The following is a 23,249-nucleotide window of genomic DNA, read 5'->3' on the forward strand; positions in this document are numbered from 1 at the left end:
GGAGACTGGTTTGTAACATGGTCTGTCAGACCACGTTAATGGGCACAATTAATGGGGACCCAGGGTGAGACAGGTGGCATCAAGCAACCGTAAAAAATGATTTGTAGACGGGCCTGGTCGGGGAGTTGGGAGCCAGCGAAATCTATAAGTAGAGATCAGTAACCGACCATCAGTGTGTGGTCTACCTGATGAAGGTGCATGGCATCTATGAGAAGGGAGGCCTGAGTACCAGAAGTTCCCACTCCCTGTTTTTTTGGATGGAGGAGTGGTGCCCAGCTGGTCATGGCTGACTGATGACTCTGACCGTGGAGACCATCCACACCACGAGGCTTTGTCTCAGATTCCCCAAGCAGCCTCTGATCATAGACTAGGCTTACGTGGAGCCTTTCCTTACGTGGAGAGAAAAACTGGCCCACTGTGGTAGGTTGAATAATGGCCCCCACAGATGTTCACGTTTAAATCCCTGGAACTTGTCAATATGTTACCTTATGTGGCAAAAGGGACTTTGCAGATGTGATTAATAAGGATTTGGAGGTGGGGAGATTATGCTGGATTATCTAGATAAACCAAATGTAATCTCAAGGGGGAGGCAGGAGCACAGGGTCAGAGAGAGATGGGAAGATGCAATGCTGCTGGCTTTGAAAATAGATGAAAGGCGCAAAGAATGAGGGACGTCTCTAGGAGCTGGAAGAGTCAAGGAAACATTCTCCTCTAGAGCCTCCAGAAGGAATGCACGCATACCCTCACCTTGATTTTAGACCAGTGAAACCGACTTCAGGCTTCTGAACTCCAGAACTGCAAGATAATAAATCTATGGGGGGGGGTGGTTGTTTTTATTTTTTTATTGAAGTATAGTTAATTTACAATGTTGTGTTAGTTTCAGGTGTACAGCAAAGTGATTCAGTTATACATATACATATGTGTCTCTTTCTTCAGATTCTTTTCCCTTAGAGTTTATTACAAAATATTGAGTATAGTTGCCTGTACTATACAGCAGGTCCTTGTTGGTTATCTATTTATATATAGTAGTGTGTATATGTTAATCCCAAATTCCTAATTTATCCCTCCCCCCACCCTTTCCCCTTTGGTAACTGTAAGTTTGTTTTCTATGTCTGTGGGTCTATTTCTGTTCTGTATATAAGTTCATTTGTATCACTTTTTTTTTTTTTAGATTCCACATATAAGACAACGATATTTGTCTTTCTCTGTCTGGCTTACTTCATTTAGTAAGATAATCTCTAGGTCCAAATCTGTGTTGTTTGAAGCCACTAAGTTTGTGGAAATTTGTTACAGCAGCCGTAGGAAGCTAATACAGTAGGTAATATGAGTATCTGGTCAACAGTTTAATACCTGGATCATACATGAGTCTCTGGAGAGTTTAGTTGTTTTCATTCAGTTCCCCTGGGCCAGACCACTGTTAGAGGCATAGAACAAATTTCTGGATCTGCTGAGAACTAGCATGGCTGACCTCAACTTCCCTAAGTTCCTTCCTTCCACCCTGGGAAGCCTGGCCTGACCTGAGGCACCACTGGCTCTTCTTTGTAGAGATCACGCTGGTTGCTGATAGTTACTCATTATGTGTGGGCTATTAGGTGAGCTCTTGGGAATAGAGCACAGACTTTGTCACCAGAAAGGCCTGAGTTCAAATCCCTTCTCCATGCCACTTGACAGTCACAGATTGTCAACAAGTTACTTAACTTCCTTCAGTCATGGTTTCCTAACCTGTAAAACAGAGGTGACATCTTCCTGCTTTATAGTGTGGCTATACGGATTGATAGAGGTAATGTATGTCTAACACCAGACACAGGATCAGGACCAGAGTAGGCATCCAAACAAGGTTACCCCTTCTTCCTCCCACGTCCCACCTCCGCCGTGAGCCTTCCCCGTGCTCAGCTTTTTTTATGTGGGACTCTTCAGCTACTTCCTCTGTAGCTTTGCAAGCCCTATGGTGGCCCTGTCTTTTGTTACCACCCTGACTACCAATCAATGACCTCAGTCTCACCCTCCCAGTGACCTGATGTCTAGTTGGGATTTCCCCAGAAATGGTATCTGAGACAAGGATGGCAGCACAGGTGGTTTGTCTGGGAGATGGTCCCAGGAAATACCAGTGGAGAGGTGATGTAGGGGGAGGAAGGATATGTGATCATGTAAGTTACCACTGGGTTCATCTGGGGCTTAACCCCCTGGGAAACTCTGGGAGACAGTTATCCCACCCAAGGGGCAAGGCAGTTGGGGCATATACCTAATCTTTCTTTTTTTGGGGGTGGGGAGGGTGGGCAGCAATTAATTCTCCAACACCTCCTGACTGCTGCACTCATGGGCAGAACAGTTTCTGGCACCAAAGAATCCTCAGACACAGGGATGCAGGTACTAACAGCTGGCAGGGGTGGCATGAACTGTGGGTGGAACACCAACAGCTCTGCCTCACTTGAGGAGCATCTGCTAAATGCATGGGCTTCCTGGTCACAGCTCGCACTCTGGTCTTAACCTTTCCTTGACCACTAGTGAGCTTAACATACCTATTGCAGTGTTCTGGACTAACGGCCTCCTAGTTGCAGGCTCTCCCAATTCGCAAACTGATAAACAAAGGAAATTTATAATTGTCTTTGGATTTGGGATGGGAAGGAACACAATTTCTGCAGCAAACCAAAGGCTGCTTCTTCTGGTATATGCTTTATATTATACTTTCAAATAACCTACATACCTACCTCCATTTGGCAAAGTTTAAAGCCAAAATCTGCATATAGTAATGACTGTTTAAGCCCAAGAAAAAGTTTTCATCACCTTTTAAAACCTTTACTTCTGGGACTTCCCTGGTGGTCCAGGGCCTAAGACTCTGCACTCCCAGTGCAGGGGGTCCGGGTTTGATCCCTGGTCAGGGAACTAGATCCCACATGCTGCAACGAAAAGAGCCCGCGTGCTGCAACAAAGATCCCGCACGCGGCAACGAAGATCCTGTGTGCCGCAACTAAGACGCGGTGCAGCCAAATAAATAAATTTATTTTTTAATTTTTTAAAAAAGGAATATATATATATATATATATATTTAAATCTTTACTTCTTTCCCCTATCCAATCACCTAAATGTTACAGCCTCCCAGGGTTATTGTTATCATTACCTGAGAATATTTTAAAGCACCCAGATAATTGAGAGCCCTAATTAATAAGTTTGGATAATAGGAGGGTCACCATATGAAATGCCTGCTGATCATTGACTGGATAAAGCACAGAGGAGGCATTTCAGATGTGCTCAGCCCTGAAGAGCCAACTGTGACACCCTGATGCTATTCATCATTAAGCCATATGTGTCGAGTGCCTGCAAGGTGCAGGGCACTGTGCTGGGTGCCGTGAGGCACAGAGAGGCTTGAGAAGGTTTCAGGAAAAAAGAACTTTCCTTCCCCAAAACAACTCTGACTCTGTTCCAACTTCCACTACTAGAGTCTTTTTTTTTTTCCAGCCTTATCCAGCATCCTCTTATACAATGAACTTCTCACTAGGAGGGATCAAAGCCTCATACCATATGGCTGACAGGGGCCTCCAAGGTCCTGTTGGTGTACAGAGACTCAGAGGGGAAATAATTATTAGCCTGAAGTGACCCAACCCACAGGTGGTACAGCTGGGCCTGAAATCTTTGCCTTTGTCCCTAATGTCTGCTTTCTTCACATTTTAAGTTGTTACCTGACCTTTGCGGTTGGGGGGTGCAGGTTAATTAAGGGCTGGGCTCTGAGATAGCTTTCTAAGAGCATGTACTGGCAAAGGAGACTTCCCCAGCTGTCCCACTCTCCACTTGGCAGCTGGCAGTCTTTGCTCCAGTGAGCCCAGCAAACCCTCTGCTGCCTAAACTCCTCTGAACACCCTTTTATCTAAGCACTGTTTCTCCTCTGACCACTATATCAAAATCCTATAGGAAAATCATTTTAAATGTTCATTCTTGGACCCCTCCCCAGACCTACTGAATCAGAACCCATGCCCGGGACTCGGGCCAAGGAAGCTACACTTGTAACAAACTTTCCACGTGTTTCAGACCGCACCAGAGTTTGAGAACCATCAGCCTATGGGCTGCAGCCCAGCATCCTCGGGGTGGCTTAGAAGCCTGGCACCATCTGGCTCTGCCTACCTTCTGACCTACCTCCCTCAGCCAGATTGAGCTACTCCCTGTTCTAGAAACAGATGTTGCAATGTCAAGCGCTGCATCTTTGCTCACTCTATTTCCCCTGCCTGTTTGCTTTTCTTTCACTAATTCTAACAAGCAAATTCCTGTTCCTCTTCCAAGGCCCTCATGAAATGTCCCTCAATCTCTGTCACTCCCCTTAGCTCCTTCCCTACGAAGAGTCACCTACTCTCTCCTTCCTTCTCATAGCTATTGATAGCTGCCTCTATTACAGCACTTTTCTTATTGTATTAATGAGTTCTAAGGCTGTACCTCAGACCAGGGCTGTGGGGAGCACACATTGTTCACTTGTGCATATTAGAAAAAGGCACCCCTTCTTCCAGAGCTAGACACACAGCTTGGCAATAGGAGCACAGGCTGGATCTCAGCTCACTTGCCCTTCTGCAGGCACCCGAGTGCAGGATGGAGCCTGTCGACCATGTGCAGAGGCTCTGCGCCTGTTGCCTCTACTAATGGAGAGCTCATGAGAGTCCCTGGTGCTTGTTCATGTTTGTGCATCCCCAGCATAAAAATCTGGCCCTGTAACGACTCTCCATAGAAAGTTTTACAAGCTGCTGTGAATTGAACGCAGCCTGTAAGCACAGGCAGGCTTGCTCCATACAGGTGTCGTCAAACCCTGTGAATTGCAGAAAGCCCTCAGAGCAGCAGAGGCATGATGAGTGATGTCATCTGTTCTGTTCTCCATGGATTCTGGATATTTTAACATCTGCAACGGGAAATTGTTTAGAGCTGTGAGACTGAAATAGATACCTACAGCAGTCCGGGATCTCATCCTTTACTTTGTGGACCTACAAAAAAAAACCCTTGTCTACTTCTCCAGGAGGTAAATCTGTCTGAGACTTGTTGTTACTAAGGCCACTGGAGAAATCACGTGACTGAGAAGTCCTCCGTTGGATCCCTTCTGCACAACTTGCTCAGCAGTGAAGTGGGAACACCCATCAGGCCCTTGGGGGACACAGTCAGCTGCAACAACAGAGCTCCTGAGCCATGTTTCCGACTTCCTGTTGACCTGTAGAGGAAGGGCATGGAATGGCTGTAGGGTTGGTCCCAGTTCCCAAGACTTTAAGATTCCCACTACTACAGTGAGAATGTATTCATGTATGACTTGATTACTTTCTTTAAAAAAGTCATTATGACATTTCAAGACAGGACTATTTGCTAAACTTCCATCAATCCCAGTCCAGGAGAGGCATAGGTTGGCTCTTCAGATGATTGAAATTGAATTCCTATTTTGTCTCTAATCACTGAGGCAGTGACTAAACAATTAAATTGACAATTTGAGGGAAGGAGATGCTGGAGGAAAATAACCATACAAACATAAGCTGAAAGATTAGTTCATATGTAGCAGGAAAAGAACTAGGGACTTCAGTAGTTGACAGCTTGTTTTCTACTTTCACCAAAAATGATATTAGAGGGGAATAAACAGTTCTAATCTTTACTCCTACTCAGTCCACTTTCTGAGGTTTATATTTTATCGTTTTACAGGTTGAAGCACATTTAATCTTTCACAACAAACCTTCAATGTTATTGTTATTAACCCTAACTTATAGACGAAGAAACTGATGTTTGGAACTCATCACCCAAATTCAGACCCATCAGACCACAAAACAAATCCCGTGCTTTGCATGTGAGGGACATAAACATGTGTAAGACAGAGTTATGCCTTCAATGCTTTGCAGTCTAAACCAGAATAAAGAACGTAAACAATAATTAGAAAACAGAAGACTGAGGTAGAAGAGAGAGCATTTAGGCCTTATATTGATCAAAGAAGTCTACGTGCAGGAGACAGGAATTGAGTTGGGCTTTGGAAGTTGTGCGATAACCATATTCAAGACAAGACATGAAAATATTTTCAGGGTGATAAGGTGTTTTCTGTTGTTGTTGGGTTTATTTATTTATTTATTTATTTATTTATTTATTTGGCAGCCTTGGATCTTCGTTGCCGCACACGGGCTTTCTCTAATTGCGGTGAGCGGGGGCTACTCTTCGTTGCAGAACACAGGCTTCAGTAGTTATGGTGCACAGGCTTCAGTAGTTGTGACCCACGGGCTCTTGAGCACAGGCTCAGTAGCTGTGGCACACGGGCTTAGTTGCTCCACGGCATGTGGGATCTTCCCAGACCAGTGCTCGAACCTGTGTCCCCTGCATTGGCAGGTGGATTCTTAACCACTGTGCCACCAGGGAAGTCCCTGTTGTTGTTTTTATACAGTTAGTACCAGAGCAGGGATTTGAACTCACTTCAGTGCTCATCACAATTTCATTTGCACCCTAAACCTTTTAAAATAGACTATTTTTTTAGGGCAGTTTAAAGTTACCAGCGATAGTGAGACAAAGGTACAGAGATTTCTCTTGTATCCGCTGCTTCACACATGCATAGCCTCCCCCATTATCACCATTCCCTACCAGAGTGGTACATTTGTTACAACTGATGAACCTACACTGACGCATCATTACCACCCAGAGTCCACACTTTATGTTAGGGTTCACTTTAGGGTCATTCTATGTGTTTGGTCAAATTTATAGTCATATAGAATAGTTTCGTTGCCCTAAAAATCCTCTGTTCTCCACCTATTTATCCCTCCTTCACCCCTAACCTCTGGTGACCACTGATCTTTTAACTGTCTCTAGTTTTTCCTTTTCCAGAATGTCCTGTAGTTGAAATCACACTGTATGTAGCCTTTTCAAACTGGCTTCTTTCACTTAGTAATATGCATTTAAGTTTCCTCCTTGTCCTTTCATGGCTTGATAGCTTATTTTTTATTTTACTGCTGAATAATCTTCTATTGTCTGGATGTACCACAGTTTATCCATCACCCACTGAAGGACATCTTGGTTGCTTCCAAGTTTTAGCAACTATGAATAAAGCTGTAAACATCCATGTGCAGGTTTTTGTGTGGGTATAAGTTTTCATCTCCTTTGTGTAGATACCAAGGAGAGTGATTGCTGTATTATATGGTAAAAGTATGTTTAGTTTTATAATAAATTCCTAAACTGTCTTCCAAAGTGGCTGTGCCATTTTGCATTCCCACCAGCAAAGGATGAGAGTTCCTGTTGCTCCATATCCTTGCCAGCATTTAGTGTTGTCAGTAGTCAGGATTTTGACCATTCTAATAGGTGTATAGTGGGATCTCATTTTAACTTGCATTTCCCTGACAGCATATGATGTGAATCATCTTTTCATATGCTTGTTTGCCATCTGTATATCTTCTTTGGTGAGGTGTCTATTAAGGCCTTTGGCCCATTTATAATTGGGTTGTTTGTTTTATTATTGTTGAGTTTTAAAAGTTCTTTATATATTTTGGATAATAGTCCTTTATCAGATGTGCCTTACACAAGTTTTTTCTCGCAGTCTGTGGCTTGTCTCATTCTCTTGATACTGTCTTTCACAGAGCAGTTTTAATTTTTATGAAGTATAGCATATCAATAAACTCTTTCATGTAATCATGTCCTTGGTGGTGTTCCTAAAAAGACATTGCCATACCCAAGATCATCTAGGTTTTCTCCTATGTTTTCTTCTAGGAGTTTATAGTTTTGCCTTTAGGTAGTTTTGAGTTAATGTTTGTAAAGGGTGTAAGGTCTGTCTGTTTATGTATGTATGTATGTGAATGTTCAGTTGTTCCAGCACTGTTTATTGAAGAGACTCTTTGCGCCATTGTACTGCCTTTCTTCTTTGTCAAAGAGCAGTTGACTATATTTAGGTGGGTCTATTTCTGGGCTCTTTATTCTTTTTTATTTAATTTTTATTTTTTATTGGAGTATAGTTGATTTACAATGTTGTGTTAGTTTCAGATGTACAGCAAGGTGATTCAGTTATACATATATACATATATCTATTCTTTTTCAGATTCTATTCTCATATAGGTTATTACAGAGTATTGAGTAGAGTTCCTTGTGCTATACAGTATGTCCTGTTGGTTATCTATTATATATATTCTTTTCTATGTGGTACTTTTTTTTTAGGTTATTAGATGTCCTTATGTATATTACTTTTTTTTTAGTTTATTTATTTATTTATTGGCTGCACTTGGTCTTTGTTGTGGTGTGTGGGGCTCTTTGTTGCAGGCTTCTCTCTAGTTGCAGCACACGGGTTTCTCTAGTTGTGGCATATGGGCTCTAGAGCGCAAGAGCTCAGTAGTTGTGGCACATGGGCTTCTGTAGTTGTGGCTCACGGGCTCCAGAGTGCTTGGGCTCAGTAGTTGCGGCATGTAGGCTCCAGAGTGTACGGGCTCAGTAGTTGCAGCCCAAGTGCTTCTCTCTAGTTGCAGTGCATGGGTTTAGTTGTCCCCCAGCATGTAGGATCTTAGTTCCCCAAACAGGAATTGAACCCATATCTCCTGCATTGGAAGGCAGATTCTTAACCACTGGACCACCAGGGAAGTCCCCGGTTATCTATTTTATATATAGTAGTGTGTATATGTTAATCCCAACCTCCTAATTTATCCTTCCTCCCCCAACTTTCCCCTTTGGTAACCATAAGTTTGTTTTCTAAGTCTGTGAGTCTGTTTCTGTTTTCTAAATAAGTTCATTTATATCATTTTTTTTTAGATTCCACATATAAGTGATATCATGATATTTGTCTTTCTCTGTCTGACTTACTTCACTTAGTATGATCATCTTTAGGTCCATCAATGTTGCTGCAAATGGCATTATCACATTCTTTGTTATGGCTGAGTAATATTCCATGATACATATATACCACATCTTCTTTATCCATTCATCTGTCAATGGACATTTATTTAGGTTGCTTCCATGTCTTGACTATTGTAAATAATGATGCTATGAACACTAGGGTGTGTGTATCTTTTCGAATTATGGTTTTCTCCAGATATATAACCAGGAGTGGGACTGCTGGATCATGTGGTAGCTCTGTTTTTAGTTTTTTAAGGAACCTCCATACTGTTCTCCATAGTGGCTGTACCAATTTACATTCCAACCAACAGTGTAGGAGGGTTCCCTTCTCTTCACACCCGCTCCAGCATTTATTGTTTGTAGACTTTTTGATGATGGCCATTCTGACCAGTGTGAGGTGATACCTCATTGTAGTTTTGATTTGCATTTCTCTGATAATTAGCAATATTGAACATCTTTTCATGTGCTTTTTGGCCATCTGTATGTCTTCCTTGGAGAAATGTCTATTTAGATTTTCTGCCCATTTTTTTATTGGGTTTTTTGTTTTTTTGATATTGAGCTGCATCAGTTGTTTGTATATTTTGGAGATTAATCCTTTGTCAGTCACATCATTCACAAATATTTTCTCCCATTCTGTGGGTTGTCTTTTTTTAAAATATATTTTATTTATTATTATTTATTTTTGGCTGCGTTGGGTCTTTGTTGCTGCACGGGCTTTCTCTAGTTGCAGCGAGCAGGGGCTACTCTTCGTTGCGGTGCATGGGCTTCTCATTGCAGTGGCTTCTCTTGTTGTGGAGCACGGGCTCTAGGCATGCGGACTTCAGTAGTTGCAGCATGCGGGCTCTAGAGCGCAGGCTCAGTAGTTGTGCCTCACGGGCTTAGTTGCTCCATGGCATGTGGGATCTTCCTGGACCAGGGCTCAAACCCATGTCCCCTGCGTTGGCAGGTGGATTCTTAACCACTGCACCACCAGGGAAGTCCTGTGGGTTGTCTTTTCATTTCCTTTGCTGTGCAAAAGCTTTGAAGTTTAATTAGGTCCCATTTGTTTATTTTTGTTTTTATTTTTATTACTCTAGGAGGTGGATCTAAAAAGATATTGCTGTGATTTATGTCAAAGAGTGTTCTGCCTATGTTTTCCTCTAAGAGTTTTATAGTATCCAGTCTTACATTTAGGTCTTTAATCCATTTTTAGTTTATTTTTCTGTATGGTGTTAGAGAATGTTCTAATTTCATTCTTTTGTATGTGGCTGGCCAGTTTTCCCAGCACCACTTATTGAAGAGACTGTCCTTTCCCCATTGTATATTCTTGGATCCTTTGTCGTAGATTAACTGACCACAGGTGTGTGGGTGTATTTCTGGACTTTCTATCCTGTTCCATTGATCTGTAAGTCTGTCTTTGTGCCAGTACCATACTGTTTTGATTACTGTAGCCTTGTATTATAGTCTGAAGTCAGGGAGACTGATTCCTCCAGCTCCATTTTTCTTTGTCAAGATTGCTTTGCCTATTCAGGGTCTTCATGTTTCCACATGAATTTTAAGATTTTTTTTATTCTAGATCTGCAAAAAATTCTAGGCTCTTTATTCTGTTCCACTGATCTAGCTGTCTGTTTTTTCCACCAATACTTTTTTTTTTTAAAGACACATTTATTCAATGTCATGATCAGACTATTACATTTAGCAATCAACAGCATGGGTGCAAAAAAAAAAAATCTACATTAAAACCCTTTGTTGGAATGCTTTACACTTTCCACAGAAGAGAAACTAAAATAACCTGTTATACAATTAGTCACAAATACAGTCCTCGAGTTTTTTTGCCCATACACATGAGTATTGTCTAAAACATGTCTTCTTTGTAGCAGCGAGGCCCTGCCACCACTGTGCTTGGCTGAGTTCACAGATCTTTTGTAACCTGTAGCTTCCCTGTCACTTCTCTGGCTCTCCTCTCCTGCTAAGCTTTGTTTCCTGGCAGTAATCAGAACCTCCTGCCACTGCCACAGCTCCTGCTGCTGCTGGAACCGCCACAGCCACCTTGGTTTCGGGGTTTGGCAAAGTATTGGCCTCCACCACCATAGGGGCCAGAACTTCAGCCTCCAAAGTTTCCTCCTTTCATGGGTCCAAAATTTGTAGTTTGATTGTTGTAACTGCCAGAATCATTGTAGCTTCCACCACCTCCAAAATTGCTTCCATCATTACCAAATCCATTATAGCCATCCCCACTGCCACCATATCCCCCAGCACCACGGCTGCCACCAAAGCCACCTCGACCACTGAAGTTTCCTCCATGACCACCACCAAAGTTTCCAGAACCACTTCGACCTCTTTGGCTGGATGAGGCACCAGCCATCTCTTGCTGAGATAGGGCTTTCCTTACTTCACAGTTGTAGCCATTCACAGTGTGGTATTTCTGCATGACAATCTTGTCTACAGAGTCATGGTCATCAAAGGTTCCAAAAACAAAGCCTCTCTTTTTGCGACTGCCTCAGTCAGTCATGATTTCAATCACTTCAATTTTCCCATACTGTTCAAGACAATCTCTTAGGTGATGTTCTTCAGTGTCTTCTTTAATGCCACCAACAGAAATCTTTTTCACAGTGAAGTGGGCACCAGGTCTTTGAGAATCTTCTCTTGAGACAGCCCTCTTTGGTTCCACCACTCTTCCATCCACCTTGTGTGGCCTTGCATTCATGGCCACATCCACCTCCTCCACAGTGGCATATGTGACAAACCCGAAGCCTCTGGAGCACCTGGTGTTTGGATCCCTCGTTACCACACAGTCTGTGAGCGTTCTCCACTGCTCACAGTGGCTCCTCATACTGTCATCACTTGTTTCAAAGCTCAAACCTCTGATGAAGAGCTTCCGCAGCTGTTCGGGCTCTTTGGGAGACTCTGACTTAGACATGACGGCAGTGGAGGGGGAGGAGAGACGTCAACGATGCTTACTCGGTGGCGTCCACGGGCAGAAAGGAGTAATCTACCAAATGTATCTCCACCAATATTTGATGTTAGCTTTATAGCAACTCCTGAAGTCGGTTAGTGTCAATCCTCCAACTTTTTTCTTCTCCTTAATTATTGTGTTAGCTATTCTGAGTCTTTTGCTTTTCCGTATAAACTTTAGAATCAGTTTGTTAATATCCACAAAATAACTTGCTAGGATTTTAATTGAGATTGTATTGCATCTATAGATCAAGTTGCAAAGAACTGACATCTTGACAGTATTGAACCTTCCTATATATGAACATGAAATAGCTCTCCGCTTATTTAGTTATTTAATTTCATTCATCAGTTTTGTAGTTCTCCTCATAAAAATCTTGTACATATTTTGTTAGATTTATACCTAATTATTTCATTTTGGGGGGTGCTAATGTAAATGGTATTACTTTTTTTAGATTAACGTTTTTTTTAATTGAAGTATAGTTGCTGTACAATATCATGTAAGTTAACAGGTGTAGAATATAGTAATTCACAATTTTTAAAGGTTATGCTCCATTTATAGTTATTATAAAATATTGGCTATATTCCCCATGTTGCTCAATATATCCTTGTAGCTTCTTTTATACCTAATAGTTTGTACCTCTTACTTCCCTACCCCTATATTACCCCTCCGCCTTCCCTCTCCCCACTGGTAGCCACTAGTTTGTTCTCTATATCTGTGAGTCTGCTTCTTTTATGTCATATTCACTGGTTTGTTGTATTTTTTATATTCCATATATAAGTGATATCATGATTTGTCTTTCTCTGTCTGACTTACTTCACTTAGCATAATGCCGTCCAATTCCATCTATGTTGCTGCATATGGCAAAATTTTGTTCCTTTTTATGGCTGAGTAGTATTCCATTATGTGTGTGTGTGTGTGTGTGTGTGTGTGTGTGTGTGTGTGTGTGTGTATACCACATCTTATTTATCCATTCATCTGTTGATGGACACTTAGGTTGCTTCCGTAACTAGAAATAAGAAAATTAGAAAATGAAAAACTCACTGGTAAAGGCAAGCATACAGAAAAGGTAGGAAATCATCCAAACACAAAGCTAGTAGGGAGATTAAAAGACAAAAGTAGTAAAATCATCTATATCCACAATAAGCAGTTAAGGGATACACAAAACAGTTAAATATAAAATATGATATCAAAAACACGAATCGACAGCACAAATGCAGGGTTTTTAAAATGCATTTGAAATTAAGAGATCAGTAACTTAAAACAATCACATATATATAGACTACTGTACAAAAACTTCATGGTAACCACAAAGCAAAAATCTATAATAGATACACACACACACACACACACACAAATGAAATCCAAATGGTATTATATTTTAAATTTCAAATTCACTTATTCATTGTTGGTATGTAGGAAAACAATTAACTTTTATATATTAACCTTGTATCTTGTGACTTTGCTATAATGGCTTATTCAGGAGTTTGTTGTTATTGATTCCTTCACATTTTCTATATAGATGATCATGTAATTTACAAAGTTTTATTTCTTACTTTCCAATCTGTATACGATTTATTTCTTTTTCTTGCTTTATTACATTAGCTAGGACTTGCAGTACAATGTGAAAAGCAGTGAGAGGGGACATCTTTGCCTTGTTCCTGATCTTAGCAGGAAAGCTTCGAGTTTCTCACCATTAAGTAGATGTTAGTTGTAGGATTTTTGTAGATATTCTTTATCAAGTTGAGGAAATTCTCCTCTATTGCTAGTTAACTGAGAGCTTTTGATCATGAATGGGTGTTGAATTTTGTCAAAGGCTTCTTCTATATCTATTGATACGATCATGTGATTTTTCTTCTTTATCCTATTGATGTGATAGACTACATTACATCGAACATTGAAACAGCCTTCCTTACCTGGGATAAATCCCACTTGCCCATGGTGTACTGTTCTTTTTATACATTGCTGGATTCAATTTGCTAATATTTTGTTGAGGATTTTTGCTTATTTGTTCATGAAAGATATTGGTTCACAGTTTTCTTTTCTTGTAATATATTTGGTTTTGATATTAGGGTAATGCTATCCTCATGGAATAAGGAAGTATTCCCTCTGCTTCTAACCTCTAAGAGAGATTGTAGAGAATTGATGTAATTTCTTCCTGAAATGTTTGCTAGGATTCACCAGTGAACCCATCTGAGCCTGGCTTTCTGTTTTGGAAGGTTATTAATTATTGATTCAATTTCTTTAATATATATATAGGCCTACTCAGACTGTCTGTTTCTTCTTGTGTGAGTTTTGGCAGATTGTGTCCGTCAAGTAATTTGTCCATTTCATCTAGATTATCAAATTTGTGGGCATAGAGTTGTTCATAGTATTCCTTGATTATCCTTTTAATGTCCATGGGGTCTGTGGTGAACTCTCTTTTTTCATTTCTGATATTAGTAATTTGCATCTTCTCCCTTTTTTTCTTAGTTATCCTGGTTAGAGGATAATTTTATTTTCCTTTTCAAAGAACCAGCTTTTGGTTTCATTGATTTTTTCCCTATTAATTTTGTTTTCAATTTCATTGATTTTTGCTTGAATTTTTATGATTTTTTCTGCTTACTTTGGATTTAATTTGCTCTTTTTCTAGTTTCCTAAGATGGAAGTTTACAAGATTGATTTTACATCTTTCTTTTTATCTAATATATGCATTCAGTGCTGTAAATTTCCCTGTAATCATTGCTTTCACTGCATCCCACAAATTTTGATATTCTGTGTTTCCATTTTCATTTAGTTCAATAATTTTTTTAATCTCCCTTGAGATTTCTTCTTTGATCTATGTGTTATTTAGAAGTGTATTATTAAGTCTCCAAGTAGTTGGGAATTTTTCCAACTATCTGTCTGTTATTAATTTCTAGTTTAAATCTACTAGGGTCTGAACACAGACATTGTAGGAATTCTATTCTTAAATTTGTTGAGTTTTGTTTTGTATTTTATGGTCCAGAATGTAGTCTATCTTGGCGAATGTTCCCTGTGAGCTTGAAAAGAATATGTATTCTGCTGCGATTGGATGATGTTGTCTAGAGTTGTCCATTATATCCAGTAGATTGATGGTGTTATTGAGTTCAGCTAGGTCCTTCCTGCTGTATCTATTTCTGATGAAGAGTTGTTTAAGTCTCCAACTATGATAGTAGATTCATCTATTTCTCCTTGCAGTTCTATCAGTTTTTGCCTCACATAGTTTGACTTTCTGTTGTTACAGAAAGGGATGTTACATCTTGTTAAAGAATTGATCATAAGGGTTTTTTAAATTGCAGTTTTTAATTAAACTTTTTATTTTTTGAGATAATTGTAGATTCCCATGTACTGGTAAATAGTACATAGAAATCCCATATATCCTTTATCCAGTTTTCCCCAATGGTAACATCTTACAAAACCATAGTATAATATCACAACCAGGATTTTTTTTTTTTTTCTTTTGCGGTACGTGGGCCTCTCACTGTTGTGGTCTCTCCCATCGCGGAGCACAGGCTCCGGATGCGCAGGCTCAGCGGCATTGGCTCATGGGCCCAGCTTCTCCGCAGCATGTGGGATCTTCCCGGACCGGGGCACAAACCCGTGTCCCCTGCATCGGCAGGCGGACTCTCAACCACTGTGCCACCAGGGAAGCCCACAACCAGGATATTGATATAAAATCAATCCACCAATCAGAATCAGGTTTCCCCAGTTTTACTTGTACTCATTTGAATGTGTGTGTACTTAATTAATGTAATTTAGTCACATGTGTAGGTTCATGTATTCACCACCACAGTCAAGATAAAGAACAACTCCATCACCATCAATTTCCTTAATATTGACATTTTATAAAACATCACCCCTCTCTTTTCTCCTCCTCCCACCCCAGTCCCTAATGCCTTGTAACCACTAATCTGTTCTCCATTTCCATAATTTTGTCATTTCAAGAATGTTATATAAATGGGCAAAGGAACTGAATAGACATTTCTCCAAAGAAGACGTAGAAATGGCCAATAAGCTCAACATTATTCGCCATCAGGGAAATGCAAAGCAAAACCACATGAGATACCGCTTCACACCTGCAAGGATGGCTATTATCAAAAAGTCAGTGTTAGCAAGGATGTAGAAAAATTGAAGCCCTCATACTGTGCTGGTAGAAAATTAAAATGATGTAGCTGCTTTGAAAACAATCTGGCAGATACTCAAAAGATTAAACAGAGTTATCGTATGACCCAGCAATTCCAGGTGCTTGGTGTATATCCAAGAAAAATGAAAACCTATGTTCACACGAAAACTTGTATATGAATGTTCGTAGCAGCTCTATTTGTAATAATCAAAACCTGGAAGTAACCCAAATGTCCATCAACAGGTAAGTATATAAACAAAACGTGGTATACCTATACAATGCAATGTTACTCATCAGTAAAAAGGAAAGAAAAACTATTTATATACGAACTAGCGTGTATTAATTTCAAAATACTTATGCTGAGTGAAAGAAGCCAGGTCAAAAAGAAAAAAAAGATTACATACATACTATATGACTTCATATATAAATATAAAATTCTAAAAGATGCAAACGAATCCATAGTGACAGAAAACGTGTCAGTGGTTGCTGGGGATTATTTCTTAACTTATCCTTTTTAATCAATTTTTTCATGTTTTTATTTTGTTATACATGAACTTTTACATTAAAGTATAAAAAGTATAAGATATAGACAGAATAGGGCACAAATCATAAGTGTACGAATTATCACAAAGTGAACACACCCATGAGACCTTGTGGAAACAAGATCCCTGTTTCTCAAGGGTGGTATTTTCGGCAGAACAATTTTTGTGAACTGTCAGAGATAAACACAGCTGGACATAAGTTAAAGTGGTGAAAACAGATTTATTCAGAAACTACTGACAGTAGGGGGAGAGCTGAGCACCAGTTCTGTTGGTGCAGAGGGAATGGGGGAGTAGGAAGGAGCTGAAGTAGGAAGTAAAAATGGGGGAATAGTAAGGAGCTGAAGTAGGAAGTAGGAAGGAGCTGTCAGGGAAGTAAAAATTACAAAAGGCTGGACAAGGGTGTTAGTCCACATGAAAGCCATCTCAATTTGCTAACTGGCTTATTGATTGAGTTTGGCTTATTAATTATTAATTGAAGTTAGGCTCCTGCCCTCGCATAGAGACTGGGAGGTAGGGACCCTATCATCCGGTGTTGCTGAAGCAAACAGTACCTGATTTTGGCAGCCTTGGGTTTTCTCAGACAGACACTTCAGGGGGCCCTTGAACGGTTAGAAACTGTTAGTTCAAGTCTTTACAGTCAAAGTTGAGGCCTTGTCAAGAAGAGGGCTCAGTAGAGGCTGGCTAGAGTTTGGTCAAGGAGAGAATCTTTGTCAGCATAACTGTCTCACAGATTGAGGACTTTCAAAATCATCCCCCCCACCACCACCACATTATGATAAGCAAAAAAAAAAAAAAGCTCTGTGCATTTCCAAATGCCCTATCTCACAGAAACCACACTAAGTAACATCTAATGTGCCTACCAGCTTTGAAATCCTACAGTACTGTCCCTGGCTATTTTGTCTCTATTTGAAGATAGAGGTAAAGAAACAGGCTGAAAAGACAGTACACAGAAGTGCTGGGCAGGGGGATGGAGGCTGTCGGAGGTTATGACCTTCCTTCCTCTGCAAATTTTCATGTGGAATGCACACTCTGTTGCCTGAATTACTTTGCACAAATTCCCAGGAAAACCAGGCAAGGAAGTGGGCAGACTGTGGAGTGAACCCCAATTCAAATTCTGATTATGCCATTTAACTTTATTTCCATGTGCATCTTAGCCTCTCCTGGCCTCACTGAGCTTTGCAAAGCCATGATCTTCGGTGGTTCCTGGTCAGGATGCACAGTCATGCCTTCTGGAGCAGGTTCTCCAAGGCTCTGCCAGCTGCATGACCCAGACTCAAGGCCATACTCTTGGAACCTGCACCAACCACCATTCTCCAGTCTGCTTCCTTTCCCCACACCTGCTCCTGATAGGGGGTGTGGGTGTGAGGGACTGGAAGGAAGGGAAGCAGGAGATGAAAGAAAGGGAGCAGACGCCCCTCCCTGCACAGCTTCCACTCAAGCCCTGCCAAGGCCTCCATGGGGGGAGGCACCTGCCCAGCTCTAGGAGAGGGGGCATTGAAATGAACTTGTCCAAGGAAATAGTACCTAAAGCAACTGAATATGTCCTTGAAAATACACTATTTTAAATAGCTAGATATTGCTGAAAAGGTTTTGGACCAGAAAGAGATGTCACTGAAGTTCCCCTCTACCCAGTTGGAAAGGGATTTGGCCAAGCAAATTAGATAGCTAGGAAAGACGAAACTGTCTCTGCTTATATAATTCATTGGTCTTGAGACCTCTCAAACAACTAGTTATAGTTGTTAACTACCCCCCGGTAGGTAAGGAAAGCCCAGACCTTCAGGACCCAGAGGTCTGGCTACCCTCTTGGCAGGGGAGATAATGTGGTTCACTCCTTTGTGGAATTTTTTTTTCCCCTGGGGAAAAATAGTTTTTCTCAGTAGGATATCAACATGCCTAACCACAGGCATCTGGACTTTCTCCTATTGGTAAAGGGAACTTTAAAGCATTTCAAATAGGGGATAGATATGATTGTATTTGAGTTTTAGAATACTCACCCTGGTTCCTACCACATCTTTTACTTTTTCTTTAATTTTTAAAATTTTTTTCTTTTACTTTTAAATAAGCTTTTTTATTTTAAGTAATTGTAGATTCACATGCAGTTCTAAGAAATAAGACAGAAAGATCCTGTGTATTCCTTTTCCAGTTTCCCCATGGTAACATCTTACAAAACTATGGTACATTAATCACAACCAGGATACTGACAATTGATACAGTCAAGAAACAGAAAAGTTCCATCACCATAAGGATCCCTCATGTTGCCTTTTTAAAGCAACATCTACTTCCCTCTCACCCCTACCACCTCCTTAACCCTTGGCAAACACTAGTTTGTTCTCCATTTCTATAATTTTGTCATTTCAAGAATGTTAAATGAATGGAATCATACACATACCTGCCTGTGGGAATTGCTTTTATCACTCACCATAATACTCTAGAGATCCATCCAGGTTGTTGTGTGTATCAACAGTTTATTCCTGTTTTTTGCTGAATAGTATTCCATAGTACGGATGTACCACAGTTTTTTTTAACTATTCACCCGTTGAAGGACATCTGAGTTGCTTCCAGTTTGGACTATTATGAATAAATCTAGTATAAATATTCGTGTACAGGCTTTTGTATGAACATAAGTCCTCATTTCTCTGGGCTAAGTGCTCAGAATTGCAAGTACTGGGTCATATGGTAGTTGCACGTTTTATTTATTTTTTTTAAAGAAACTGCCGAACTATTTTTCAGAGTGGCTGTACCATTTTACAGTTCTGCCAGCAATGTATGAGTAATTCAGTTTCTCTGCGTCCTTGCCAGCATTTGGTATTGTCACTGTTTTCTATTTTTGCCATTTCAATAGATGTGTATTAATGTTCCATTGTACTTTTAGTTTTTGTTTCTGTAGTGAAATGACGTTGAATATCTTTTCAGGTGTTTATTTGCCATCTGTATATTCTCTTCAGTGAAATGTCTCTTTATGTCTTCTGGCCATGTGCTAATCATGGTGTTTGGTTTTTATACTGTCGAGGTTTGAGAATTCTTTAAATATTCCAGATACTAGTCCTTTGTTGCATATGTGGTTTGCAAATATTTTCTCCCACTTTGTAGCTTGTCTTTTTATCCTCTTATCAGAGTCTTTCTCAGAGCAAGTTTTTAATTTTGAATGAGTCCAATTTATTCATTTTTCCTTTTATGGATCATACTTTTGGTGTCAATTCTATAGACTCTTTCAGTAGCCCTGGACCCTAATGATTTTCTCCTAAGTTTTTTCCTAAAAGTTTTATAGTTTTACATTTAAATGTATAATCCATTTTGAGTAAACTTTTGTATAATGCGTGAGACTTAGATTGAGACTTTTTTTGCCTATGAGTGTCCTATTGTTCCAACATGATTTGTTAAAAAGACTGTTTTTCTTCCATTGAATTACTTTTGCATAATTGTCAAAAATAAGTTGGACATATTTGTATTGGTCTCTTTTTATGTTCTCTATTCTATTCCATTGATCTATATGTCTTTTTCTATGTCAATACCACACAGTCTTGATTACTATGCTATATAATATGCCTTGAAATCAGGTAGACTAATTTCTTCCACTTTATTCTTCTTTTTCAAAATTGTTTTAGCTATTCTGGTTTCTTTGTCTTTCCATATAAATTTTAATATATTCTTGCCTGTATCTACAAAAAAAATCTTGCTTTTTTTATAGTAATTGTGTTAAACTTATCTATCAATTTAGGGAGAATTGGCATCTGTACTATGTTGAATCTTCCAATCCTTGAATATGGTAGGTCTCTCCATTTATTTAGATCTTATTTGATTTCTTTCATCACTGTTATGTAGTTTTCAGGATACAAGTCCTGTACGTACTTTGTTAAATTTACACCTAAAATTTTTGGGATTTTTTTGAGTGATAAAACATGGTATTGCACTTAAAATTTTGGTGTCCAAAATGCTATTATATAGAAATCCAATTAGTATTTGTATGCTTTTCTTATAGCCTATGACCGTGTTGGACTTATTAATTCTATGAGGTTTTATTTGTTTTTAAGATTCCTTTGGGATTTTTCTACCTAGATAATCATATTCTCTGCATATAGGGATGGTTTTACCTCTTCCTTTCTAATCTGTATACCCTTTACTTTCTTTCCTGCCTTATTGTACCGGTTAGAATTTCTAGCACTGTGTTGAGTAAGAGTGATGAGGATGGAGGTACATACCACCAGCACAACCACTCAGGAAAGACTGTCCAGAATTTCTGTACCACAGTTACAAAGTTCTGGGACAGATAAACTGATTTGGCCTACCTTTAGTAAGGGTCTACCTGTCATCCAGTCATTTGTGACAAGTATGTATGAACTTCTATCCTTTGCTCAATAAAAGCTTTGGAGCAAGCTCTCGGAGTAGGTTTTGCAAGAGGGTATAGGGATGGGATGAAAATGAATTACAATGCTGGGACTCCCCTGGTGGTGCAGTAGTTAAGAATCCGCCTGCCAATTCAGGGGACATGGGTTCGAGCCCTGGTCCAGGAAGATCCCACATGCCACAGAGCAACTAAGCCCATGTGCCACAACTGCTGAGCCTGCACTCTAGAGCCTGTGAGCCACATCTACTGAGCCCAAGTGCCACAACTACTGAAGCCTGCATGCCTAGAGCCCGTGCTCCTTAGCGAGAGAAGCCCGCGCACCACAACGAAGAGTGGCCCCCGCTTGCTGCAACTAGAGGGCCAGCACACAGCAACGAAGACCCAACGCAGCCAAAAGTAAATAAATTAAGAAATTAACTTAAAAAAAAAAGAAAATGGCAATGCTAACACAGTATGTGATCCCTCCTGAGAGATGACATCTATCTATTTAATCATGACAAGGTTCGCTGGGAGGTATGCATCTTCCCAGATCCAGATTTGGTTAAGCCCCACCATTCACAGCTCTTTTCTCTGATAAACATGGAACTCCATGATGCAGTAAGAAAAAAACCTAGAATTTCTTGCTAACGACTTGAAGACAAGGGTCAGAAAATGAAGGACTTAGAGACTAAAATGATGGGAACTTGGCAAGATTGAGTGCTCCTGGCGACTAGTACAGTGCATAGAACACAGCAGTCTTCACTAAATGTGACTGAGTGAATGACAGAATCTCATAACGACCTGGAAGAACATGTCAAAGAAGAGACTTATCCTGAAATGAGCTTCCTACGAAATTTGTGTTTTATTTTTTAATTTTTAATTTCACAGAATACATATAAATGTGTTTTTTAAATGAGAGCCTAACAGATAAAGCTAATATCCTCTCTGACTACCACTTTGAATTCTTGCCTCCTTTCCCACTCTCCAAGAGTAATCACTGGTATAAGTTAGATGTATATACTTCTAGACTTCCTGTAATACTTTCATAAATGTATTATATGTACCCACCAGAAATATATAATATTGTGTAGGTTTTAAGAATATATGAATGGTAGGGACTTGCCTGGTGGCCCAGTGGGTAAGACTCTGTGCTCCCAATGCAGGGCCCGGAGTTCGATCCCTGGTCGGGGAACTAGATTATACATGCATGCCGCAACTAAGAAGCCTGCATGCTGCAACTATTAAAAGATCCCGCAACTAAAATCCCGCAATTAAAAGATGCCACGGCGAAGACCTGGTGCAGCCTAAATAAATAAATAAATAGAGGTGCTTATTTTATATATACATATATATATATATATATGAATGGTATTCTTTCCAATTGCTCTTCAGTTTCCTTTTTTTCATTCAGAAAACAAAGTTTTTTATTTCTAGTTGACCCAGAAAGAGACCTAGCTTATTCGTTTCAATGGATACATAGTATTCCTTGGTATGTATGTGCCACAACCTGCCCATTCCCTTACTGAAGGGTATTTAGGTTGTTTTCATTGTTTTGTTATCATCAAAAATGGTGCAATAACCTTGTATTGTTTCTATATGCATGTGTGTAGAAGATGGCAAAAAAAAAAGTCACAATCTCCACCCTCCCTGTATCCACACACTTCGCAATTTGATTTTGCAGCTCTTCCCACCAACAGGTAAAGTCCTTTTTCCTCCCCCTGAATCTAGGATGACCTTGGGCTTAATTCAGCCAGTAGAATGCAGCAGACATGTCAGTGTGCCAATTTCAAGCCTAGGCCTCAAGAGGCCTTGAATGCTTCTGCTTTCTATCCCTTGGAGTTTTGTCCAGCCACCAGGTGATCAAACCCAGGCCAGGCTGTTGGGGAAAGAGAGACCACACCGAACAGAGTTGAGCTGTGTCAGCTGAGGGCATCCTACGCCAGCCAGCCCCCAGCTATCCCAGCAGCGGACTGCTGACAGTGACTGAGCCAGAGGAAATCAGAACTGCCTAGCTGGGTCCAGCCAGAGTTGCCAACCTGGAGACCTGTGAGCTAAATAAATACTTGTTCTAACAGCAAAAGTTACCTGATACAATGTATGCGGATATTTCTTTAGAGTAGATTTTTTTCAAGCTTTAGCATGTATCAGTATCAGCTGGTGGGGTTTTAAAATCACAGATTGCTGGGCACCACTGATTTAGTAGATCTGGGTGGGACTTGAGCATTTGCATTTCTAACAAGTTCTCAGGTGATGCTAATGACGCCGGTCCAAGGGCCATGCTTTGAAAATCACTGCTGTAGAATATACAACCTAAAAATGGTATTGCTGGGTCATGAATTATAAGCATATGTAATAGCTAAATCGATACTCCCAAACTACCATCCAAAGCAAATATATCCTTTTTGAAATTTTAAGGGATAAAAGAATAAGTCACTGAAACAAAACTTATAAACCAGATAGTATGAGGAACAAGTGTGAATAAAGAAAGTATCAGCATGAAGGGGGAAGTAACTCACTAATTCTTGGGGT

The 23,249-nt window shown here is 40.1% G+C and overlaps 1 pseudogene; it reads right to left on the reverse strand.

Moving 5' to 3' along the window:
• Positions 1-10,460: 10,460 nt before the first annotated feature.
• LOC132531624 (heterogeneous nuclear ribonucleoprotein A1-like) lies at positions 10,461-11,698 on the reverse strand (annotated as a pseudogene).
• Between the last annotated feature and the right edge of the window lie 11,551 nt (positions 11,699-23,249).

This window comes from Lagenorhynchus albirostris, chromosome 1, assembly GCF_949774975.1.
Source record: "Lagenorhynchus albirostris chromosome 1, mLagAlb1.1, whole genome shotgun sequence".
Taxonomy (NCBI): Eukaryota; Metazoa; Chordata; class Mammalia; order Artiodactyla; family Delphinidae; genus Lagenorhynchus; species Lagenorhynchus albirostris.